Source organism: Crocodylus siamensis, chromosome 2 (genome assembly GCF_052110815.1).
Source record: "Crocodylus siamensis isolate JL-2025a chromosome 2, ASM5211081v1, whole genome shotgun sequence".
Lineage (NCBI taxonomy): Eukaryota > Metazoa > Chordata > Crocodylia > Crocodylidae > Crocodylus > Crocodylus siamensis.
In genome coordinates, this window is record NC_143396.1 from 277,800,864 (window position 1) to 277,827,248 (window position 26,385).

General features: G+C 43.2%; 1 long non-coding RNA gene across 4 annotated transcripts in view; it reads left to right on the forward strand.

The window, feature by feature from the left end:
* LOC149872258 (uncharacterized) overlaps window positions 1-26,385 on the forward strand; it is a 226,687-nt gene that overhangs the window by 139,492 nt on the left and 60,810 nt on the right. The window lies entirely within an intron of this gene.

Sequence of the window (26,385 nt, forward strand, 5' to 3'; positions counted from 1 at the left end):
TCACTCAAATGAAGTATTAAATATTTTCAGGCATTTACAATATTTACCTTCATCATCTGTTTCCTGTATCTGCTAAATGAACTTGTTCAACCTGACTAGCCTGTGGGCAAGCTTCATATCTGCCCGTATGTTTTTATAGATCCCATTGCTCATTGCAATATTCCTAATTTCACCCATTTGCCATCCAGCTTGGAGCAACGCAGAAATGTCCTTGCAGAGAGGCACACAGAGGTACAAGTGGCTGCTGATTGGAAAATGTCATGTATATCTTGTATTCTGAGTGCCAGTCTAGGCAAACCATTATGTGTGTAATTTGGTGGATTCTAGCAAGATAGCCTGTGAGGTTAGCCTTGCGTTCAGCTATGTATGCAATGAAACTACGGTTCATGGGCCCCTGGCAATATTGTTAAGCAGTGTGTAATAATACAGATTTTAGGCCATCTTCTGAAATGATCTAATTAGAGGTATGTTTGGCCTTCCCATTATTCCTCACACCTTGGTGTGCAACGGATGATTGTTTGGATTGAACAGATTACAGCCTAGACTTATTTTAAATGGTATGCATAAGAATTTATTTTAAGCTGCAATAATCACAGGACTTGTGCTCAATGGCTTAGAAATATAAAACCTTCATGGGAGGGGAGCCATGGAGTTAAACTGCTGCCCTGAGGGTATAGCAAATGACTAAGAGCAAGCTGTAATGGCTAAAGCTGAAACCCTGCAGGCATTATTCCATATTCCAGGTAACTTTATTAACTCAAGATGCATGCGACCGGCAGAGGAAAAGTAGGAGACAGAAGAGAGTTTTTAATTACTAACATAATTCTAAAATAATAGCCAATATTCATTGTATAGCTATTTCTGGTAGGCCCATAAAAGCTGGAAAAAAAGCTCTCTGGCAAACAGACTCTCTGCCTTTCCCTGTCTCTCCATCTCTTGTTATGTAAATATAAAACCTCTGGAAGCTTATGAGCCAAACCAAGACTGGTATAAGTCATTTGCTGTCACTTTGAAGCATCTCTGCTTACACCTGGATGCAGCTGGGAGAGGGATGGAAGAGATGCCTATGATGCAGAGGGGAACAGAGAGAGAGGGAGGGTGAGCAGAGATTAAAGTCAAGCGGAAGGGGAACGGAACAAAAGAAAGGGAAAGGGTTACAAGACCAGAACAAGAAATGGCACAGCTTTGCAATGAAGGCTAGTCAGGGTTTGGGGTTTAGGCGCCCTGTGGTTGTTCTTGGCAAGGGGCTTGCATTCGTTTTGATGTCGCGTTAACTCTGCAAAGAGTATCTATTCAGATGACACACATTTCACAGTCACCCTCCCCTTTCCGGCTCTCATGAGCTGCACTGCAGAAGGTGTTTTGGGATCTAATAAGTAGATGTGTTCAAAGCTGGATATTTGATTAATCAGCTGCTGCTGATGCTGCCAATCATGAAGTACTGCTGACCTGATGGTGTGTTGTAGTCAAATCATAGGCACCTGCTCCTCCTCCTGCTCAAGGTCTCTGACATGAAAAGTCCCAGAGGAGTCACCATTCTTATTTGACATCCCTATTAAACAATTAAGAGCTGCGGTGAGAATGGCATACTAAACTGGTAGGGGCCTGCTGGGTCACTGAGTCCAGTCCCCTGCTAGTCTAGGCAAAGGTGTTGTATAATCTCTTCCAGAACCGATAGAGCTCCGTCTTACACGGAGTTATGGTTCTTGCTCCTGCTATTCCTATTGGAAGTCCTTTCCAGAAGCTCACTGCTCCAAGGGCTAGAAACTCTTCAGTGGCCAGTTTATATGCATTTGTTCCTATTACCCTTTAGCTTAACTAATTCTTATTCCTCCCTGGGATATTCCTCAGCAGTGTGTTTATAAAGAGCAATAATATCTCTTCCACCTGTTGTTTTGCTAGGCCAAATGCACTAAGCACTTTTAGGACTCGTTCCTATTCTACCTGTTAGGTGTGTAAGTGGACTTAGGTGCCTAAGTGTGATCCTGTTCCATCTTTCTTGAGTCCCTGAAAACTGTTCATACAGAAGTTGGGTGGGTCCTCCTCCTCCTCCCTGCCTTTTAATGCCTCAGTCTTAATGGGTCAGATGATGGCATATTATAAAAGTAGATGCATTATTGTTTTTTTTCAGGGTGGGACAGCATCTCAGTTCGACACCTAAGTTCACTTAGATGCCCAACAGCTGGAAAAAGGATCTGGTCCTACTTGTTGCTCATATATATAATTTCATCCTTTGGAAAGGAGAATGACTACATCCAGTGGAGGGGGAGGGGGCAGGAGAAGAGAGAAAGGAAGTGGGAAAGAAAAAGGGAAGGAGAAAAGAGCCTACAGCAGAAACTTAGCTTTACTTTAGTATAATCTCTTTCCGCACAGTGACTCTGACCCAAATAGATAATGATTTATCCATACTATCCCAATTTCTTTTTAGCTTTTTCCCCATTAGTGTATCAAGAGTACCCCACCATCTTTACTTTTATTTCAATCTGTCCTGGAAAGCATATACCTTTCAATATGTGTGTTGGTCATGATCACTATTCCATTAGGTTTCTGTTATCCTTATAACATCCACTTTCACACACTGCACCGGTAATTCAAGTACTTCTGTTTCCTTGCCAAGGTTCTTTGCATTACTGTACACATATTTCAATTGTTTCTTGTCGACCTCATGCAATTTCCTGGTTAGATTGGATATGGTCTTTTCACTAACAGCATTTTTTATATGACTTCTGAGCTCATCAGTATTGGTACTCTGTTTCTTCTTGCCTGCCATCTGCCTATTCTCTTGTGTTCCTTTATCCATTGTTGTATCCTCATTTACTTGATTTTCCTTTTCCTATGTAGTAAATCCAGGCATGGAGATTACCTCAGTCTCTCCAAATCTTTTCTTTCCAGATCTTAATTTATAGCTCTTCTTATCAGCTGCGTGGGACTGGCTCCCAGAAGTGTGGTACTAGGTACTCAAGGAGCCAGGAGTCCAACCAAAAGAAGATTTATCTTTCAGTGAAAGCCTCCCAGTGGTAAAAAGGCTCTCAAACTTCCTCATATTACCAGTTACTGAGCCATCTGTTGATCTTTATTTTGAATAAAATCCATATTTGACTTCTCAACTTTCGTTCCTATTTTACACTGAACAAAATTCTTCTGTAAGAATCTGGTTGAAATTGTGTTTGGATGGAGTCTCGCTGTGCTTTCCCTCCCTAGCTAACCCAGTGCTAAAACTCTTGGTGCCAGGCTGTGACCTTGAACCCGAGGCCTTGCCCCGGCCGACATGGCCATGCATCCAAGCCTGCCACCCCACAGCTGGCCACCCAGATAGGGCAATGCTGGCCTGAAGCTCCCAGCAGGACCTAACCCTCTACCCACTTTCTGTCCTGAGAGTGACGGGTCAGGGTCAGCTGACCCTCCAGTTTCCCCATTTAAACTCCTTCACAGGGACAGGAAGTGTCTGGACAACAGGGCTCAGCCCGATTCTAGACTGTGCTGCTGTTATCTCTGACTTTGCTTTCTGCTTGATCTCCTGGCTTCTTGACCTAGCTTACTCTCTAACTCTGCTCTCTGCTTGATTTCCCAGCTTCCTGACTCAGCTTGTTCCTAGACCCACTCCTGGATTGACCTCTTGCCTTCTTGACCTGGCTCGTCCCTGGATTCTGCATGTTTCTCCTGACCCTGGTTAGTACCTTGGTTCCTCAAGTGGTCCCAGACCTGGCTGCCCATGACCCCATGTGACATTTTGCCACCCTCGTTAAGAGATAATTTCCCTCGTGTTTAACTTTTTCCAGTGAGCGTCTAGTTGGAAGTTTGTAAGCACAATTTTAATGGAAGTTGCAGGAACGGATCTAGTAGTCATGGCTTTCTGTCTGTTGGCTTGCATTAATGGCTTAGGTAAATGAAGTGATCTAGTGCATTGAGCAGCGTGGCTTTGCATAGCAGGGGCCAAACTTTTTGGCATGTGTGCTATGAATTAGCCCTGCCCCTTCCCTTGAGTGCCACTCCACTTTCATTCTCCTGCCTGCTCTACTTTCTATTTCCTTCCCTTTGCTCCTTGCCTGCTCTGCTGCTCTGCTTTCTGCTTGCCTCCCTGTGCTCCCTGTCTGATCTACTATTCTGCTTTCTGTTTCCTTCCTTCTGCTCCCTGCCTGATCTTCTGCTTAGCTCTTTGCTTTCTGCCGTATCTACTGCTGTGCTGCTTGTGCCCTCCCTGGTCCACTATGCACCACACCCAGAGGCTGCCCATGCCACTTGTGGCACCTGTGCCGTGGGTTAGTCACTCCAGCCTAATGTATGCAAGCCAGTTTACCAGGGATTGACTATGGTGTAAGTAACCTAGAAGCAGGCCCAGTTTCTAAATATAGAGGCCTGGGGAAAATGATGTGGTCCAACATTTTGTGAGGGTCTGCATAGCAGGTCCAACAGAACAGAAGTATGTTCACGGATTACCAAGTCGGAAATGTCTAGACGCTCTCCCTCCTCACTTCTTCCAGCACAGATCATACTCCTAATCACTTCTCTCCTCCCTGTCTCATGCATCTGACATTCCTCTGTGTTACATCTTTCACCCAAGTGAAACCACTGTCACCTGCTGCCAATATGGCCCTCTCAAAACCATGAACCATTTTCAGCATTTTCCCACTGTGTGCTTGAATCTCCCAGGTGTCAGCAGACATAGGCAGAGCAATGCCTGTATTTGTGAGCCCTGTTATGTACTGTAGATGGGTCTTTCTGCTTAACAAATCCTTTGACACAGCTGGAAATTGTCAACTGAGCAGGGAAGAGGAGAAGATGGTGAGAACACTTCATTTTCCTGGCAGTTTCTCTTCAGCTGAGTACTGAAACCAAGTGGAATATTTGATAGCCTGTTATCAAAGCCACATCATTATACATGTTATTTTATACAGCCTGGGCCTTCATGCCCTCTTTCTTGTGAGCAATCCAATTGACTTCAAATGCACAGGAGGAAGAGTTTGCAGGACGGGCCCTCAGGGCTAAGTTCTGCCCTCAGTTACAAGGAGCAGCTTCCATTGACTTCAAGTCAGAATAGCAATTGTGTAACTGAAGGCAAAATTAAGCCCCCTGTGTGCAAAATTATGCCATTTAGTGACATGCTATGCTAACAATGTGGAGACAGAACAAAATGATGGCTGTAGGAGACAGCCCATTCTTCAGCATCACTTCAGCATTTCTTTGGAAAATGATTATACAAGCCCTAGTCTTTGACCTTTTTGCTAAAGTGGCAATCTTTAATTGCAATAAATTGGCCAGCATGAATAAGGGTAAATCAGTCACTTAGAATACCATGCTAGCTGCATCCTGATATTTCAACAATAGCAGCCCTTTTTGTTAGGCAAGGGGGATCCTTAACTGGCCTTTCTGTACATAAAATGTGACAAAACTTTAAGAATAAACATTCAGAAATAAAGACTTCATACAGTCAAGATAAGACAAAACCAATCCTACTAACCTCTACAGAAAACCCCGGCTTAATCCATTTTAGGTATAAGTGCATCAAAATCTTTGCAATTATACCAGTGATGAAGCTTGCTCCCTTTGCTAAATTACTTTATGCTTCAATACAAACACATTACGATGTCAGCATAAGCCGCCTTATTATTTTATGATCATTCCTACCGTTGTTTTAACTGAGTGATGGCTGAAATTTTGAATAAACAATTATTTCCAGGAAGTTACAACACAACCCACGACAACTTGCTTTGGATTAACCCTGTAAGTATAAAACAGATTAATGTGGGATATTTATGATTATTGGATTTAGTTTATATTAGCTTGATTGTTAAAAAAAAAAATCAAAATGCTTTATCTTCAGTTTTTAAGGTGTACCTTTAGCTGAAAAGACCAGAAGATAAGAAGCCCTTAGTTCATTCTGTAATTGGTGTAACTGTGGTGGCCACACTGAGGAATGAACCAGACAACCCTAAAGCTGAACACATGAAATATACTTTCCAAGCTCAGGATAAAACCTGGGTACAAATTACAGTTGGACTCTTGAGGGGGACAGGGCGATGGCAGCTGGAAGGAGCCGCTGTTGCTGCCACCGTCTGAGCATCTTAGAAAGGTCAGAGTAGGCTGGGAGCTCTCATCTCTGGCTCAGTCCCCCACCAATCTCCCCCATATTTCAAACCCTGGATGAAGGTGACATATTGTCTGTAGGCAGGATGCTGAGAGAACCTGTAACCTTAAATTGTCTCATGCTTAATGCTGTCTCCTATTTCTCAGCCTTCCACTGCCCCTTTGAAACCCTTTTCAATATAATGCCCTTCCTATAGCTGCAGGACACACACATGCTCTAGTCTTCTTGAATATCATAGTTTACTGGTAAGTTGTGAGATGCAGAAAGGAGAAGCCAGCTGAAATGAAGCAGGAGGTTGTTCAGCCACATCTGCCTGTTAACACCCCCCCTGCAGCAACCTAGACGTGCAGATGGAGGGGGAGGAGGCAGTCAGATCAGGTAAGCAAGAGGATAATCCGTGGAGAACAGGAATGCAAAGAGTGAGTCCTGGAGGACAAAGGAAGAGGGACTAGGGGGAAAGGAGGACTTGGAAAAAGGCTGGAGACAAGGAGTGTCTGTGAACGGAGACAGAAGGGAAACGGATGAGAGAGAGGCTGAAAGATCTCAGTCAAAATGGAGAGAACCAAGAGGCCAAGCTTTACCCTCAGGTTTTGCCCTCCATAACACTAAGCACATGCTTAGGTTCCATTAATATCATTTCAGTGGGTCTTAAACTCACTGCTAATCAGGATGGACTTAAACACTGCTTAAAAACGTTGTTCATTTGGACCCCGAATTACAGTCCAGTAAAGCTGAATGCAATACTTTCAGTGCTCTGGTGGACAGAATCTGGTCTAAGGTTAGAGGAGTTATAGTGCTGGAAGGCAGCTCCTGTGGTTCCTCTGTGTAGGGCTGATGGGCGGCTCAAGAAATCATCCAGTGAACCATGCAGTGAGGCCACCCTTGATAGATGTGTGGGTTGATGGGAAAGGGAGAGGAGTGGGGACGAGGGAGGAAGGATGTAGGGGGGCAGGGGAAATGAGTAAGGAAATGGTGCAAAACAAGGGAGTAAAACCACTGGAAATCACAAAGAAGATACACTGAAAGACATTGCAGAAAGCAAGAAAAAGGCAAAAGTGCGGTGCCCACATATAAAAGAGAATGAGAAGGTTAAACATAACTGAGGGGAAATAGATCTCTCAGTTGACAAAATATTACGGAAACTAAGGTTTTAATCGTCTGCAGCAGAGTGGCAGGGTGAAGGCAACGCTTGAGAGGCATGGCTGCAAATGGGGGCATATTTAATTTTCTCCGAGCCCGGATATGGTACCCTTCCCATTGAATTAGGCACAAATACGTTATTAATTAAATATGCCCCCATCAACCCTACCCCTGCAGAAGATGCTAGTGGAGGAAAGTGACATTGGCATAGATTTATAGATTGAAAGGCCAGAAGGAACAATTGTGATCATCAAGTTTGACTTTCTACATAGCACAGGCCAGACAGTCCACCCAATAATACGTTTTTGGTACATGTGGTGGGAAAGAGGTGCCTTGCCTCTTAGAAGGCAGAACCAAGGATCAGATCCTTACTTAGCATTAGCTGGTGGAGATCTGCAGGCTTCTTGGAGTGAGGCTGATTTACACCAGGTGAGACTCCAGCTATGAGCCTAGGCATGAAAAGCGTTCTGAGGAACCGTGCATGAGTCCTGTTGTACATTCGTGGCCCAGAGGTTTTGGCATGCATTTTGAGGGTCGTGCTGCTGTTTCTGTTGTACTGATAGATTACAGCCTACAAGAGATCTCCTTGTGCAGAACTCTGAATCATTCAATTTTGGGCATTTTATTTTTGCATAAAATCCATCTTTTAAATCCCTCCTAGTAGAAAAGCCAATTGCACCTTGATAGTCAGGTCAGTGCTTCCTCAGCTTTAACGTTATATTTTTTTAGAGAAGAAACAAGTTGTGTTCCTCCCACCTTAATTTTCTATCTCTGTGTTCTGGATAAAATTCACCCTTAAGCGTCTCATTTGTGCAAGCCCTGCAAAGGCGCCCCTGGTGTAAAATTAGTTTGAGGGAGGAATCAGATTCAGAATAGTCACAAAGTGGGAACTCTATGCTGCATTGTGTGCTGAGGAGTGACAACTGTAAATTTAAACTCAGTTACTACAGAGGGTAGTATACATTACATTCTCACATATAACGCACCGCTTTCCCCCCAAAATCAGCTCCCAAATTCAGGGCATATATCTTTAAGCTGATTTTTCTGCCCAGAATAGAAGCCCCCTGCTTTGATTCCTGCTCCAAAACCAACAGCCCAGCAACAGCAGTAACATTTTTTTTTAGGCAGCTGAGGGAGTCAGTTCACGTAATGGCTCATTGTTCTTCACTCCAGAGGTCTTAGCAATCGCCTCTCCTCTTTAAGGGTTCAGTGTTCCACTAATCGAGCTAACCTTTCTTTTGGCAATTTTTCTGTCGGCTAGCTACCAGTGGTTTTTTCTCTCTCTCTATTTTGCAGTCTTCCAGAATTTTTAGCTCTGTCCTCTGGAAAAACAAAACAAAACATTTCTTTCATCCTTATATCTTCCCAGAAGCAAGGTATATATTTTATTCTGTGGCATGTTGTATGTGAGAAAATACAGTATATTGGCAAAGATTGCTGGGACCGGTGCATATGTGCGTGTGCTCATGGATATGGGTGCTTGGATTTCTCCCCTTCATACACTAGAACCACTGGCTCTCTACTTAATAAAATGTCCCTTTAGAAGGTGGTCACGGCACGTATGCATAGTATACACAAGCTACATGTGCTTAGGAGTGTTTACCAGGAGCCTTTTGTACTCATACAAATTTAATGAAGCATATTTGTTTAAACATGCAAGCCACCAAATGAAGCCCTTAAATGCCCGTTGACGTCCTCTGTGTTTTCCATCAGCAGCCCATGGTTTAGAGGAGTGTCTCAAACACTTCCACTGAGATATTTTCCCCCTTCCTTAATAACAAAAGAAAACCTAATACTTCTATTAAGAAACCCAAGGAAATTTAGCAGACACAAGAAATGCAGACTACACAGCAATTGTACAAAAACATAACTATCTTACTGAAGTATGAGACAGGGTGAAGACTTCCTTGCTTGCCCTGCAGATACATTATTGCCATGCATTTGTGGATTTTAAATCAACCCATTCATGTTACTTTAATGTAGTTGATGTGTATTAATAATGTATTTGTGCCTAATTCAATGGGAATGGTACCATAGCCAGGCTCAGAGAAAATTAAATATGTGCATGTTATTAATTTCTGGTTTATGGGAACAAAGAACTAGCATTTGTTTTTTCCATGTCCCTGATATTTTTCCCCCTTCATTTCCTAGCATAAATCTTAGGGATTTCAAACCCCCTCTGTTCCATTTCATACTGAATTTACAATTTCCCCCTGTTGTGAAGCATGCCTCTGTTTGGGTTTTTTTTGGGGGTTTAACTAAACCCAAGGCTTTGCTGCAAATCTATAACTTTACTGCGGGCAACATGCCATAGTTTTCTAGCCTGTAACTACAGCTTAAATAAAACAAAGTATTAAATGGGCCCAAATTGTACCTGTTGTTTCTTTCTTGCAACCTTTCAATTTTCAAGCTGTTTGCATGCAGATTGACCTTTTCGATAGTTTCTAAATTTTAGTGATGATGGTAAAGATTAACTGAAGCCAGAACACAGATCTAGGTATTGTGGGCCATATCATCAGCTGCTGTAAATCAGCATAGCTTAAATGGATTTGATTTACATCTGCTGGGGATCTGGTTTATTGAAGCCAGAAATAGAAGCAAACAAGAAATGCTGAGGGAAAACTGTTTTCTTTGGAGACAGATCAGCAGATTATACTGTTACATATCTTTATGGGACTGTGATAACCAATCAGATAAGGTATCTCCCTACAATTCTCAGAAGCATGAGTTCAAACCTCACACTGGACTTGTGACAAAAGTTACACACAGCTGTAAATAGCTCATTTGGTTTGGGCTGAGAGTCAAAAGCTGGACATGATCCTAGGTGCACTGCTTCCATATGTACTGATGACTATCGAAGGTGGTGTTCCTTACTCATGCCAGGGTTGCGGGGACATTTAACCCCCCTTTTTGACATATCATAATAGTATGGTGAGCTTCCATGGAGTTATCTTACAATATTTGTGATAACAGTGCTAGTTTTTTCTAATATTTGAACCACTGGACTTAATAGAAGGCATTTAACACTCGGTGGGACTGGACCCAGGCCTTGTAAAATGAAATGTTGGATGAAGGAGAGGTATGAGAGACAGAGGAAGGTAGGAATACAATAATGCAGGTTACTGTATATGCTACCATGGATGCAGCTTTTCCTTTGACATAAAATCCTTTATGCTCATAGGCACTTATAACAAATGTAAATTAAAAAGCCTGCCTCTTCAAGCAGAATGTGCTGTGCATAAAATGCATTTGCCAAATACTTTCAGCACTGCAATAATCCATTTCATGATTTAAAAGCCTTGTAAACATGTCAAAATGGTTGGTTGGTTCTACCATCTTTGTACCATCTATTGCATTGAATAAATAAAGGGAAATGCAATTTATTCTGCGCTTTGGAAGCTCAACATTTCTCTCACTGATGTGTGACAACTATTATCATATTTATTGTCAGCATTGCACTCCTAAACATGCAGGTGATGCATTGTGAGTATTTCATACTGATAAAGCCATCAATAACTTCGTACTGGACCTTATTTGCTCAGTTGAATCAGCACAGCTGGCTGGGATGCTGGAAAGCAACTGATGGGAGACTGAAAAAAAAAATGGAGAAAATAAACCAGGAAAGGTCAGAGTGACTGACTGGGCTTATTTTTAACTAAGAAAAAGTTTGGTGTGGCTGGTTGAAGTCAAAACCCGCAGCCCCTTTGTCTTGTTTGCAGTGTGGGAGTTGAGTGGCATATAGAAAGATTACCAGATCCAGACAAGAGATTAGAGACAGCAGGGAAGGTCATGCTTAGGGGCAACCAACATGGGTTCATTAGAAGCAGGTCCTGTCAGACCAACCTGGTGGTCTTCTATGACCAGGTCGCAAAATCCTTAGATGCAGGGGTAGCAGTGGACTTGGTCTTTCTGGACTTTTGGAAGGCCTTCGACACTGTCTCTCACCCCGTTCTCATTAAAAAACTAGGAGACTGTAGCGTCGATACCTACACAGTAAGATGGGTCACTAGTTGGCTGGAGGACCTCACCCAGAGAGTGGTGGTGGATGGGTCTTATTCAGCCTGGAGGGATGTGGGCAGTGGGGTCCCCCAGGGCTCGGTCCTCAGGCCTGCACTGTTCAATACCTTCATCGGCAACTTGGATGAGGCGGTAAAAACCACCTTTCCAATTCACTAAGATGCGGCTGGAAGTGGGCACGCTAGAAGGGAGGAATAGGCTGCAATCAGACCTATACATGTTAAAGGGGTGGGCAGATGAGAATAGGATGGGATTCAACACCAACAAGTGGAAGGTGCTGCACCTGGGGAGGAAGAACCAGCACCATACCTACAGGCTGGGGAACTCCCTTCTCGTCAGTGCAGAGGCAGAAAAGGATCTTGGAGTCATCATTGATGCCAAGATGAACATGGGCCGGCAGTGCGGGGATGCGGTCAGGAAGGCCAACCGCACCTTGTCATGCATCCACAGATGTATCTCAAGCAGGTCCAAGGAGGTGATCCTCCCCCTCTATGTGGCACTGGTCAGGCTGCAGCTGGAGTACTGCGTCCAGTTCTGGGCGCCGCACTTCAGGAGGGATGTGGACATCATGGACAGGGTCCAGAGGAGGGCCACTCGCATGATCAGGGGATGGCAGGGCAGGGCAGGCCCTATGAGGAAAGGCTGCGGGACCTGAACCTGTTCAGCCTCCACAAGAGAAGGCCGAGGTGGGATCTAGTGGCCTGTTACAACTAGTCAGAGGGGACCAGCAGGCACTGGGGGAGTCCCTGTTCCCCCGAGCACCGCCAGGAGTGACCAGGAATAATGGGCACAAGCTGGCAGAGGGTAAATTTAGGCTAGACATCAGGAGGCGCCACTTCACTGTCAGGGCAGCTAGGATCTGGAACCAACTTCCAAGAGAAGTGGTGCTGGCTCCTACCCTGGGGGTCTTTCAGAGGAGGCTGGATGTACACCTTGCTGGGGTCGTTTGACCCCAGTACTCTTTCCTGCCATGGCAGGGGGTTGGACTTGATGATCTGCTCAAGTCCCTTCCGACCCTACAAACTGTAAAACTATGACAGCCTATAGACATGCTCCAGTGTGTTCTCGTGCCAGAGCAGACTCGATTAATTAAATATGCTTCTCAATCTAGTTAGAACACACTAGCATCATCGCAACATCACGTGTATTAAGCCCCCCCCCGCATTTCAGCATGGCTGCATGGGCGCTTTAACTAAAGCTTGTCAAATACATACAGAGGCTTAATACACATGATGCTGAGGCATTTTAATTAGAGTGGTTCTCTGGGAAGGGCTCTAATTAACACTCTCCCTCACCCCCTCCCAGCATATGCATAGGCAACCCTAGTGAGATTCAGAATGGGTGGGAGAAATATCTTGCAGCAGCTAATACAAGTCATTTCCCACCTAATCATTCTGATGTATTTATATTTCCAAAACCAGCCCTTAAATGAAAATAAAATAAAAAGGCCTCTCTCACAGGGCATAGTTTAGCAGAGGAAATTGCTCTGTGATCTCCCAGGGGCTTAGTAAGTCACCGTGCTATGAGACACTGAGGAAGCTACTCTGCTTTTGCAGTCTGTCAGTTTTATGTTGAATGTTTGTATAGGAACTTTGATCTCTTATTTATACATATTTCTCCAGGACAGGAAAGTAGGCAGAAATAGAAATTCTATTTATATAAATCTTTCTGGATCCCAGAGGTCAAGAACAACAGCATTTCAAACAAAGTGGAGGAATTCATCTCTGCTTCCTGGTTTGCAAGAGTACTTAGACTGAATCTTACATTACAGCTCCAGATTAGAGACGGGCATAGGAACCACTATAGGGCCGGATTCATATGTTGGATGACTCCACAGCAATTTGTATAGTTAAACCAGGCATGGATTTGGTTCAGTCTGAGGGTATGTATATATGAGATACTGGCCCCCACTGAGTAAGGAGGTATCAGTTAAAACTTGTGCTATCAAATGGATCCATTGTACCTTGTAAACACCAGTGTCAGTAGAGAACTGCAAAAAGGACCTACATCAGTTGCAGAATAAAGGCCCGTGTTATTAACAGCATCCTAGGAATTGCAACTGTCCTCTGAAAAGGTATTGTGTCACAAGGGCTCATCAACAAAAGATGCTTACTGTGCATTAGCTTAATAACACTGCACAGTAGTGTGGTTATTAAAAACTGTGCTAATAGCCTACTGCACAGTGTTATTAGGCTAATGCTCATTACGTGTCACAAAATAGTTGTACACCAGCACTACTGTGCAGTAAGTCTAGTTATTGCGCTTTTAGTTAATACTTCATTAAGCAAGTACTAAATTAAGTGTATAGTAACTAAGGGGCATTAATGAAGGTGCAGACGAGCCCACTGGGGACTAAATTCAGGGACAAAATGGCAGGTGAAGAAAAGGAATTTTTATCAGATCTTCAGTGGACAGCTTAGTCCAACCCTGCCTCTAGAATCGCAACTGATGCCTCAACAATAAATCTACCTTGCTTTAGACATGTAACATGATGAAGACACCATTCTGCACATGCTAGATGCTTCTGAAACAAGTCTAAAAACATACTGGAACAGCAGGGAATTCATAATTGCATGAGTTAGTAAATGCTGGCAAATAAGCAAGGAATGCAAAACCAAACCAGTTTCCACACTAGTCCATATTTGCTGCCCCCAGTAATAGCTGCGTCTTCAGTAGTTCTTCAAAGAAGATCATCCAGACAGTTAATCAGACTTGGACTACTTTAGTCAGGGTAAGGATATATATTCCCACAAGCTCCTTATGAACAACATTCATAAGGACAACATTCTGGGAATTTGTTACATCTCTAATTTTTTAGGTTTTGACACCACTTATAGCTGAGGCATCTCACAGAGATGAAAGGCAATATTCAAGCCAAACACTGATGATCTTATCATAATAATTGAACTACCACATATACCAATATATAATAATTAGCAATTACTACAGTGCAAAGTCATCTGTTAAAATAAAATGGACTGGTAATACTGAAGTCTGTAAAGACATTCCATCTGATTTCTAACCACTGATGGTGACATAATGCCTTTGTTTTAAGAAAATAAGATAAACCCTGAAGAGCATATTTCTGTCATTTGTGTGAAATCAAGGAGGTTAATCATTTATGATTTTTATGCTTCAAGGCTTATGTGTGCTACATGCTGTAGCGAGAGCTAAACCATTACTCTGGCGCCCAACGTAGCATACATACTCCCTGCTGCTGTAGAGCCAGCCTCATCAAATTGAGCTTTGTCTAAAAGAAATTGTAAATATATTAGTGGATGTAAGGTGCAGCCTGTTTATGCAAAACCAGTATAAGATCAGCACTTAGCAAAGGTACATAGTTCTTTGTATTTATTTCCTCTGAGAGCTCAGATAATCAAACCCAGTAGCATTTATACAGTGATGTGCTACAAACAACAGGCTGCAATATTAGGTGTCACCCAGGTTCTGGGAAGATGAAACATGAAGCTATACTGAACATTTTCATTCAAATTGCTCATCTGAAGTAGCTCATGGCTATTAAATACATTCTTCCCTTTGGGTGGGTACAAAACTCAGGAAAGGATCTTGTAAAGGTGGAGAAGAAAAATGTGAGCCATACGAACGCGACAGATTATTTTAAAAAAGAGCAGGGCTGGTTCCTTTAATAGCCTGTGATTGTACATCAGTACGTTAACAGTGTTAGCTTAAAATGTAAAATGGTGCCAAACAACTTGGGGGCTGTATCCTGAAAAATGCTGAGCAACTCCTGTGGCTTGTTGAGTGTCCTTGATTCCCAAAACAGTCAATGGAAATTGAGGTTGCTCAGATATCCTTCTCTTGAGAAGAGAAGATGTGGCCTGTTTTTATCTAAGCAAGTGTAACTGATGTGAATTGTTCTGCTCTTCATTGCATATATGAAATCATAATGTTAAAGGGATGGCACAGGAGAGCCTGCTCATCAGAACTGGCCCTCTTCTTCTCCAAGCATGTTTCCTAGGCCAAATTCTGTTCTCACTGATAAAAATGTATGTGGCTTCTACAGGATAGCAGGTACGGGACTGATAGCCACACCTTGAGAGGGTGGAAGCTTGCATAACTCCATCATGCACTACCAGATTTAGAGAATCTGGAAGTTCTGGTCAAACTTCTAACAGAATTGGCTTCCAGCAGGCTTGGTCTCATTAGACATGTCTACATGTGCATTTCGGCATGCTGCAATATAATGTGCATTAGCTTAATACACATTAATGGAATTTAGGCTCGCATCTACACATGCACGTGTTAAAGTGTTAACAGCATGTGCACGGACTGGCGAGGGACTAAAGTTAGTCTCAAATCAGTCCATACACAGCGTTAATGTGCCTTACTGTGTCCACACATGCATTAATACACTTTAGCTATTTGCATGTAAATTTGATACCTGCTTTTGTAGGCATCAAATTTAGGTGCAAATTACCTAAAATTGCCATTTTTAAGGAGCAGAAAGGGTGCTTGTGCAATTCACTGTCTCTGTCTTGGGGCAGTTGATTGTCTGCATTGATTATTTCCTCTCCTTAGTCTGTGGTTTTGTAGGTGTTAATCCTTGCTAATAACTAGTTAACACCTCATTAACACCTACAAAACCACAGATTAAGGAGAGGAAATAATCAATACAGGCAATCAACTGCCCCAAGACAGAGACAGTGAGTTGCACAAGCACCCAGGTCATGAGTTTTGCCTGTCAGCAGCTAGAGGTGGAGGGACCCAGAACTCAGAATCTCCTCGACAGCTGGCAGGCTTTGTGACTGCAGCAGGGGCCGCCATCCCTGCAGCTGTCACTGTGCTGCACCTTAACACATGTCACCCATGTCACACGTTTTGCTTGTCTGCAGTTTGAGGTGCAGTTCCTCCCAAACCCCTGCACCTATCTCCTTGAAACTTGGCATGCTTCGTGGCCTCACCAGGGGCCACCACCTCTGCAGTTTTTTCCCTGCTGTGGCTTAACACATACACGTGACATGAGTTTTGCTTTCAAGAATTTGGGGTGCAGTTCCCCCCCTAGCCCCTGCAGCGATCTTCTTGAAACTTGGCAGGCTTTATTCTCTCAGCAGAGGCTACCACCCCTTATAGCTACCACCCCAAATCAGACAAAAAACCCAATGTTATAGATATTTCACTGGTTCCCCATTATACCCTAAGGCCGGATCTCCAAAGCAGCTTCGAAGCTTTTCCGAAGCACTTCAGAAGCTCCAACCTGCTTTGGAAAGCCTAAAGAAGCCAGAGCTTTGATCCAGACATGCTGGTTCAGATGCCAAAGCATCCGAAGCTTCTTCGGATCTGAAGCACAGGCCAAAGCCTGGCACAGCCCTAGTGCACATGTAGATGCATTGCCCTAATGCACCTTAAATTGGGCAAAAGCACCTTAAATCGGCACATGTAGATGCGCCCATTCAGGATCAGCTGGAGAGGTTCTGGGTGGCTTGGAGCGTTAGGTATAAAGCAACTGAAACAGCCAAGTAATAGTGGCCGGATGCATTTCCTTTTGGGGATTCTTCTTTAAGGACCACCTTCCAGAATGCCACACTGTGCATGAACTGAAATGTTCCATAAATAGTAATGTATCTAAACAAATGCAATTTTCTATCATGTGCCTGAAGTCTCATAAATTACCAATGTTTATACCCTTCTGCTTGGCACTTTTTCAGTGGCTGATAATAGCTGGCTAAATGCTAGATGGGCTGAATTCCTCCACTGATTTCAAATAAACCTTATGAGTTAGAGCAATAAAGAATGTTAAACAGTGTGCACAAAATAACATGCTGTTAGGTACTGACTATGCTGCTTCAGTAAACACTAAAGCATTTTAATCTTAACTCCACCACAGTAAATAGCAAGTTAATAAGCTAAGGAATAATACTGTTCTTTACAGTTCTCACAGATTCTGGTTCATAATGTTACTCAGCCCTTGTAGCGGCACTTTATTTCTGTGTCATTAGAATAAAATAGGTCTGAAGTTCAGAAGAACATTTTCATTTGTGCTGAAACTTGGTATAATTAAAAAAAAAAACCCAAGACAGGTAATTGCAGTGCTAACCAATGCTGACAAGACAGAAACACATTGCAAGCAAGGCATGATAAAGGAAAGGGGGCAGTTCTTTAGCTGATGTAAGTATCTGTACTGTAGCTTCACTGAAGTCATGCCAGCTTACACTAGAAGCATATCTGGCCCTACATATTAAAAAAGCAGCCCTAAAAACTAAGGAACACAGACATGGAGATCTTACCAGCAAAAACAATAACCTCAACGCTCAAGTGCACAGGTGTAGATGTGAAATGATGTTACAATTAGAGTATGAAGTAGCAGAAGTAACAATGGGAGATCACACCAATAAATCGGAGTATAGAGTTGTCGGGATCCACAGCTGATATTCTCTCTATGAGGCTTCTGAATCGAAGCTGTAACATATAATCTTTTTCCAAACATAACCCTATGTACAAATCTGACTTCAAGTGTTGAGGACCAGATTTTCAGCTCATAACATCATAGAAGCAAATAAAAGTAGGGCTGGAAGGGACCTCTGGAGGTCATCTAGTCCAGCCCCCTGCTTGAAGGGGGATCATTCTTATCCAAACCGTCCCATACAAGTACTAACACTACACAATGAACCCTGTCATAAGAACATAAGAATTGCCATTTACTGGGTAACAGCATAGGTCCATCTTGCTCAGTATCCTGTGTCACGCAGTGGCAGAGCATGGATGCTGCTGGAAAGGAAAGCAAACTGTATATGACCAGGGTTTTTCCACTGTCCCTATCTCACTTGCAGCCTCTGGCATTTAAAGTTTAGGAAGTTCTGATCTAGAGACTGTATTCCTAACACCCATGCTCAGTAGCTACTGATGCCCCTTTCCTCCAATAATTTGTTCAAACCCTTTTTGAATCTGGCTAAACTGTCAGCTTCCATAACATCTAGTGGCAATGAGTTCCACATTTCTATGACACATTGTGTAAAAAAGAACTTACTACCTACTTGTTTCACTTTGTGACCCCTCGTTCTTGTATTGTGACAGAGTAAATAATAAATCCCTATTTGCTTTCTCTCCACTACTTAGTGTTTTGTAAACTCTAATTAAGTCCTCCCTCAAGCATCTCTTTTCTAACTGGAATAGGCCTAGCTTCTTTAGCCTGTCCTCAGATGGAAGCCCTTCCAAACCACTAATCATTTTTGTTGCCCTTCTCTATTTTTTCTATATCCTTTTGGAGATGTGGGACCCAGACCTGGATACGGTATTCAAGCTTCAAGGTGTGGACACAGCATGGATTTACAAAGAGGCATAGTGATATTTTTTGTTTTGTTTACCATACTTGTTTGCCTTTTTCATGGCTGCTGAACACTGAGTTGATATTTTTAGCGAGCTGTCTTCAGTGACTCCCAGATCTCTTTCCTCTGTGTAGCTTAAATTAATGTAGAACCCATCATAGTATAGGTATAATTTGGGTTATTTTGCCCATGTGCATTACTACATCTACATCAAATTTAATCTGCCATTTAGTTACCTATTTGCTTAATCGTGCTAGGTCCTTCTATAGTTCCTCACGGTCTGCCTTGGTTTTTACAGCTAGGTACACACATTACACATACACTGGTTTAAGTGATCAGAAACTGCTTTAAACCTGTAAGAGAACATGTGCACATAACAAGTTCAGTGCACATAAACCAGTTTGAAAATGACTGAAACTGGTTTGAGATAAACCTGATTGACTGTAGTATCAGATTTAACTGACTTGGGTCAAACCAGTTTATGCAATGTCTGTCCCAGGCCCCTTCCTAGTTTAATGGGGATGAGGGGGATGGAGGAGGGGGGTGGGAACCATGGGGGACCACCACCAGGCCCCATCCCCTGCCTGCTCCCCCCCCGAGTGCCCCCTGACTCCCACCCACTTTCCCAGCCCTGTCAATGGCTGCCCTGCTGGGCCCCAATGTCCTGGCACTTAAAAAAAAACAACAAAACTCTACACTCACCAGCTATTGTAGGGGCCATTGGAGCCTCTCGACTCATGGCAGAGCCCCCCCCCACCCCCGCCATGCAGCACAGGGCTGTGGGGGGCAGCAGGAATCGCCTCTCTATCTGGCAGGAGCCAGTGAGTGTGAGGCCAGGCGGGACACCCATTGATGGGGCTGGGAGAGTGGGCGAGGGATGGGGCCGGTTCAATTTGGAGATTCAGTTGATTTGATGGCAGCTGAATCTCTTAATCAGATTCAGCCGAATCGATTCAGGACAATGTTTTGAATCACTGAATTGAATCACTGTCCCCCGAATTGGCTGAATCTGAATCCGAAGTGAATACTAGCCGCACAAGCCTAGCAGACAGGACAGTGTCCACTTAGGGCTTTTTGGAGCTAATAGAAGAGCTTGAACTAATGAGGGAGGCTTTTTTTTTTCCTTGATGGATTGATAAACACTGTGTAAACTCCCTGTTGTGTAAGTGAATGCTGTATAACTCCCTGCTGGCTCCATCGGTGCTCCAGCAAGGTGGGGAGGGAGCCCTGTCCTAATCAGAGGGTCCTGCCAGGGCCTGGCCATGCCTCCTCTCAGCTAAGCTGGGTGGAAGGCAAGGGGAGGCTGCTCGAGGACCCCCTGGCTTCTAGCTTGAGCCACTGAAGGCATGTGCCTGTTTTTCTTCAGTCCAGAGGTGATGTCTGTGTGGTTACAAACTCGTTCAGCCTACCCAGGTTAGACTAACCTGCAAAGATTGAATCAATTCAGGCTCAGGCTTTTTCAATGTCTGTCCCTAGCTTACCACTTTGAATAATTTTGTGTCATCCACTCATTTGGCCACCTCGCTACTCACCTTCTTTTCCAGATCATTTATGAATGTGTTAAACAGCACTGGTCCCAACACAAATCCTTTGGGGACCCCACGGTTTACTTCTTTCCATCCTGAAAACTGACCATTTGTACTCACTCTTTGCTTTCTATCTATAAGCCAATTTTTACTCCATAAATGGCTGTTACCTTTAATCCTGTACCTACCTTATTTAATTAAGAACCTCTGATGGGGAACCTTGTCAAAGACTGTCACAAAACTACAAGGCATATTGCCCCAAGATGCTAAAGCACCCTAACCTGTGACAGGTAAAGCAGGGGATTGAGGGCTGTCAGTGACCCACTGTTGCAAAGGATGCTAAAATAAACTCGAGAGATCAAAGGAAGAGGGCCATGTCCCTTCTGCAACAGAGACAGGCTGCAGTAGATTATCATTGATTTTAGTGAAATTAGGCTGATTACACCCACTGACGACCTGAGCTTTAGTCTCCTAGGTTATAATGTATCATTATGAAGAAAATAGCTAACTGCATATCTCTGTTTGCTAATTAATTTTTAGAAGATTTATGTTTAATACTACGGCTTTGCCATCAAATTTCTTATGCAACATTGTAGAGCTGTGCTTAGGTTCGGCTTCCAAAACATAACATTTTAATTTTTATTTATTCTGAATTGTAGTCTGGTTGTGAAGTGATAGATACCCTCCCCTGCTTTTTATTTAGACTGGAACCCTTTGTCTGTTGCTCTGCTGTCATGGACTATACATAAGATTGTTTGCAGAGGCAGCATTTTATATGCAGTTTGTAAAGATATACAAGGTAAAGAGTAGAGAGAACAGGGCCCCATACTTTTGAAACCCTTGTTGAGTGAAGCTAAAGGACCATATCTTTCGCTGGCATGAATCAACATGTTCCTCTGAGGTCAACACAGCTATGCCAATTTATACATAGAGATGGCAGAAAATGCCTCATTAATGTTAAGAAAGTATCTGGGAATATAAAACTTTCTGCTGTAGTTTGTGAAATGACCTGCAGTGTTTAGGGGCCTGGTATCAGTTTTCAACATATCAACACACATTTTAGCTTGCCTGATTATATACCATAAAGGGCTGTGCAACTGCAGGCATGTTGGCTTCTCCACTCTATGAATGGAAATGTATTGTGTAAAGAATTTGTCCTATACATAGAACGTTAAATGTAAAGCATTCTGATTGCTGTAAAGAAAAGCCATGAATTCGGCCGTGCTGTTTACAGAAATGCTATCATACCCAACAGTGGTTTTCTTCAATCTGAACAGTAATAAAACTTGCACTGCAATATAAGGCAAGGCATCCCCAGGAACACAGGATGTTTCCTCTGCCCTTACTGATTTACACAAGCCCCAGAGAGCACCTATATTAGTAAAATGAAGGCACCAAAGGACATATAAGGGCCTGAGCCATAGCCCATTGGAGTAAAAAGGAAACATATATTGATTCTGGTGAACTTTGGAATGAAAAAACCCTAACTGAAGATGTTTGTAAAGGTGCAACTGGCATGAATTGCACTGGACACAGTGGAATAGATGGAAAGAGTTAGCTGTTTGAATACCCTGATATACCATGTGAAAGGACATCTTGAGCAGATCTGGGATAAGTTGGCCTGAGGTACTACTTTAGGTAATGCAGGGTAACTCATACTTCATGCATTTATTCCAGCTTCAGGATTCAGCCAGCCTGTTACAATGGAAATTTTGGGCAGAGGATTTTAAAAATAACTTAAAAGCAAGTATGTGAGCTTTGTGCAGCAATCTACAATATATGTGCATTGACCCAGGGCAATGCAAGTTTAAATTGGCTCCAGTTTTAGATTTCACCCTGCCGTAAGGACGCAGTTTTTTTCTAGGCTTGAGCTGAGACAGGCAGTTGCCATTCAGTCAGTGCGGTGGTGAATGGTTGCCCCCTAAAGGTAAGGAAAAATATAATTCAGCCACCTTTAGAGCATTTGCATCAGGTTTCTGTTGTTGGGTGGAGCTTGGCAAGAGCTGGCTATGGGAGTCCCTGAAGTAGTCTCTCTTAGTAGCATTCTTTGTAGGAAGCGTCAGTGAATGAGAACAGAGTGGAAAAGTCAGAGAGAAAATGATTTTGATGCCCTAGATTTTTGATCATCCATAATAAATAAGCCAAGTGTTTATTTATTTAAGGTAGACACTAAAATCTCATATGGAAAATGTGTGTGCAAATGGTGTAACGAAGCCCTCGTCCTCAGTCTGAAGAGCTGAGAACCTGACTCCAAAGAAATCCAGTCTTAAATTTGAATGCTGAATGTCCAAACAAGTATTTGGCAGCAAGGTTGCCAAGACAGCCTCATATTAAGGCAATTGCCTGTCGGGGGCTGATCTTTCTGTTGATGATGAAGACCTCTCTATTCTTCTCAAGAATATCAGGGTGATACTGGATTTAAATACTCTATTTATACACACATGTTCTGAAGGAGAAGTGCTTTTGTAAAACCCTGGCAGGAAGGTGACCCTAAGTATTTAACCATGCTCGTATTGCAGGCAGTTTTCACGTTGTTGGTGCAGATGGAATGGACAGGACCCTCTTCATCTTTTAGACCGAAAAGCCTATACCAGTGTCCATTGTGTTTAAATAATCTGGCTTTAATAGAAACATGAAAACACCATATGGAACCAGACAACCATTTCCTTCAGTGTATTTTGGGAGTTTGAGTTTACTTTAACATGACATCTTATAAATCATGTATCATGTAGTGACCATATAAGGTTAGCTCTTATTGAAAGGATATTGGTGTTGAGGGCTTGATGTGCGTGTGTATTTATCAAGGAAATGAAAGATCTTTCGAACATATGATACACCTTGTGTTGTGGAACGTTATTAGTTTACAAACAGCAAAGTGGCTCTTTCTCGTGCCCCCCTGAGCTTCAGAGATAAAATACTGAAATAAAATTTGCCCTTGGTTTAAAGACTGTGCACATCCTGTTGGATTCATAGAGTATTTGACAGTGTACTCTGAAATCACTCCCGGCTTCATGTTTTATGCAGGAAGGAAACATACCTGTGGAGATAGCTTCAGGCAGTGGTAATTAAAATACGACCATGTGCCACATGACCTTAAGGCATATTACTGCTTCAACCCTCCACCTTGCAGTTGTTAAAATACTAGGCTTGGCTTATTAACAAAGAATTCTTTAAGTGTAAGAAATGTGCTGGGGGAACAGGTCTCTCATCTTCCTTTTGTAGGGGAAGAGCAAATGCTAGCTTGGTTAGCTATGTGACAAAATAATACGTGACCATTTTCAGCCGTGGCAGATGTAGAATGCCTTAAGCTGGAGCTGCAGCATAATGAATCTATTAGTTTTGCAGCAAAACTGCAAAAATAAACAAATGGGGTAAGAGAGATCAGTGCTATATGTTCTCTGTACCGGCACCCCCAGCCTGACATACTTGCACAATACAATCTGAAAATGCTTCTCTGATTTTCCTACCTGTGATGGACTGTTAATGGGAGAGATGTGACAAATTTATCAGGGAAAAAATAACCCCAAACCGCTCATGGGAGAACCAGCTGTCTGTCTTGGAGGGCGAGAGGCTACTTTTGTGGGTGACGCCCCCTACCACTCATGATCATTTTTAGATCTAGGGCACTCAGCCCCTGTCTCACCAGGAGCCTTGCCACATAATGTGACAAGGCTGCTGCAACCTGTTGTGATGTACAGTAATAGGAAAGCAGGAGTTCATTTCCTCCAAACTGGGATTAAGGAAAACATGATTTGGGAGTCCCTTTCTCAGGCGCAAAATTCAGTACAAAGGGAGGAAAAAATACATGCCCACAAAATGAGATGGTGCTTTTTGGAAGGAACGGGGTAAGACTTAGCACTTTCTCACCCTCCAAAGCACTGTACAGACATTCTCAATTAATCCTCATAATACCCCTGTGAGATCCATATATGTGATCACATTTTACAACTGGGGAAATGGAGGCTGGGAGCCATCCACAGCTAGATTTACAGATGAGATCAAGACTTCATTTTCAGTCATTCTGCCCCCGGTGTTTGAGGCCAACTAAAACTGCTGCGACCTTTGGAGCTCGGAGTGTGACAGTTAAGACCAAGTTTTCTAACGAGTGCATCTGGTTAGTCCTTGGAGGGGAACCTCCAAAGAAAACCTGGGTGCTGTTGGAAATGGTGTTAGTGATGGTTCAGTAAATGGATTACTTTCCTCCGAATCTGGAGAGAATCGTCTTAGTAAATACTTAAGGCAGTTATAAAGTCAGTGGTAATTTTCAGGGTCCTATGACCTGAGCATAAGACTTGAAAACAGGACTCCTGGGTTCTTTTTCTCGCTTTGCAACTGAATCATTTCAGCATGTAGCCGTGGGTATGCCAAATAACCTTTCTGTGTAGCACTTTAGTCACATACAGAAATCCTGGAGCCACACCTTACAGGGCTGGTGTGTGACTTAGGGCCTGATTAGACACAAAATTACATCAGTTCAAGGGAAGGTCTAATGTGCATCAGTTTATTTAAACTGGCGCAACCTCATATTTGAACACTTACATCAGTAATGCAATGATGCAAGCCAGGGTTGAAAGGGCGTAAGGGTGTCCATGGACAAAGTTGCACTGATTTAAATAAATCAACTGGTACTGCAGGCTCAGTGTGTAGACACAGCTCTTGTGTTTGCAGACACGGAGATGTTTAAATGGGGGCATACCTCAGTACAAACCATGGGTAAGGGCTGCCTTAGGAAGGGTGACCCTTTTGTTTGCTTTAGATTCTTAGCTGCTTACATACTGCGTTCTAGCCCTGCATTGCTTTCCTTGTACATTTTATTTCCTATAAATATCTGTGCCCTGTTTTATGTATTTTTGTTTAAAGTCATGTTTACTTCAAAGACAGAAGGACTTCAGACATCCTTTGTTTACTTCTGGCAGGGGACGGCAGACATCTGGCTCTCTCTTATCCCATGTGCTGAACACCCAGGAGGTTCAAGGCAATGACTAGTAGTGCAACTGGATGTCCTGTTTTAGCCAGCACCTCATTCTGGGGAGAATTTCCCCCTCTCCCTCTCGTGGCCCTGTTAGACCCTTCTTTCCTAGCAGCAATCAGAGGTGCTTCATGTATGCATCAGCCCACCCCAGTCGCTGTCTGTGCTGAGGCTAGATATGAGGGACTCAGGAAAGCCCGTAGGCAAGGGGCAAGCTGCTCTGTCTGCAGCAATCAAGGGGGCGTCGCTGCTGCTTCCATGAAGATCATGGGCTCACCTGGTCCTAGGAGGATGAGTCTCCCAGCTTTCATATGACAAATAGGTAACTAATTCAGACGGTTTAGAAACATACAAGAAACAACATCCTCTACAGAGCCCAAGGGATTGTATTCCTGTGCTGATGAAGCTGCAAAACATCATAATGGGTGAGCCAATGTAGCCACTGTGGAGCAGTAATTGCCTTGCTTAAAGATGATGGTTCAAATGTTTGATACAAGTTTAAGTTTAGACTAAAAGCCAACAAAGCCACTTCCTAAACTAAAGCAGAGGATCTGAGGACCATTTGGTCAAGTGGCATTTTGATATGCACATTAAGCACATGCCTATGGTCTACTATGGGTATTTCCTATGTTTCTAGACTTTGTTGGTTGCTACATTGGGCTGAGGGGGAATTTGCCCCCCCTGTCCTCCTTCTGCTACATGTGTCAGGGATTTTTTTAAAGTTTTCCTCAGATGCTTTGGGTGTTGGTTGCAGCTAAGGCTTGCAGCTGTGGTTTTGACGGGGCTGTGCCAATGCTCCTGCTGGAACTTAAACCTAGAGGTTCCTAGACAGAGAGTCTTGCCCCTGCACTCAGGGTCAGACTAATCACTGTATTTGGGGCCAGGAACATTTTTTACCCTATGTTCAGATTGATACGGACAGTGGGACTTTTGCCTTCCACTGTAGCAGGGGGTATGGTCCTCTTCCTTGGATATCTTAATCATATTTTAACAGCCTTTGCAGCAGAAGGACATTGCCACTGTGGTCCCCCTGTTTTTCCTGTGGCTTGTTAGGGTGTTGTCTTGTGGTTTTTGTCATGGTTGACTTGTAGTTTTAATAAAAGGTTAGACAGTGGACTTGTATAGAATCACTTGGATAGGAATGATGGTGCTTTAGGCAGGGATTAAACTATATGACCATGAGGGGTTCTTTCCAGCCCTGTTTCTCTCTGATTGACATAGAGACATCTAAAAAGGGTAACCCTTTTTTAGATGTCACAGGCCAGAGGTCAAGTGCTAGATTCTCAGCATATGTCTAGTTAGACACATACAGGTCAGTATGGAAGCCAACAAACCTATGGCCTTAGATGCCCACCTATGGCTTTA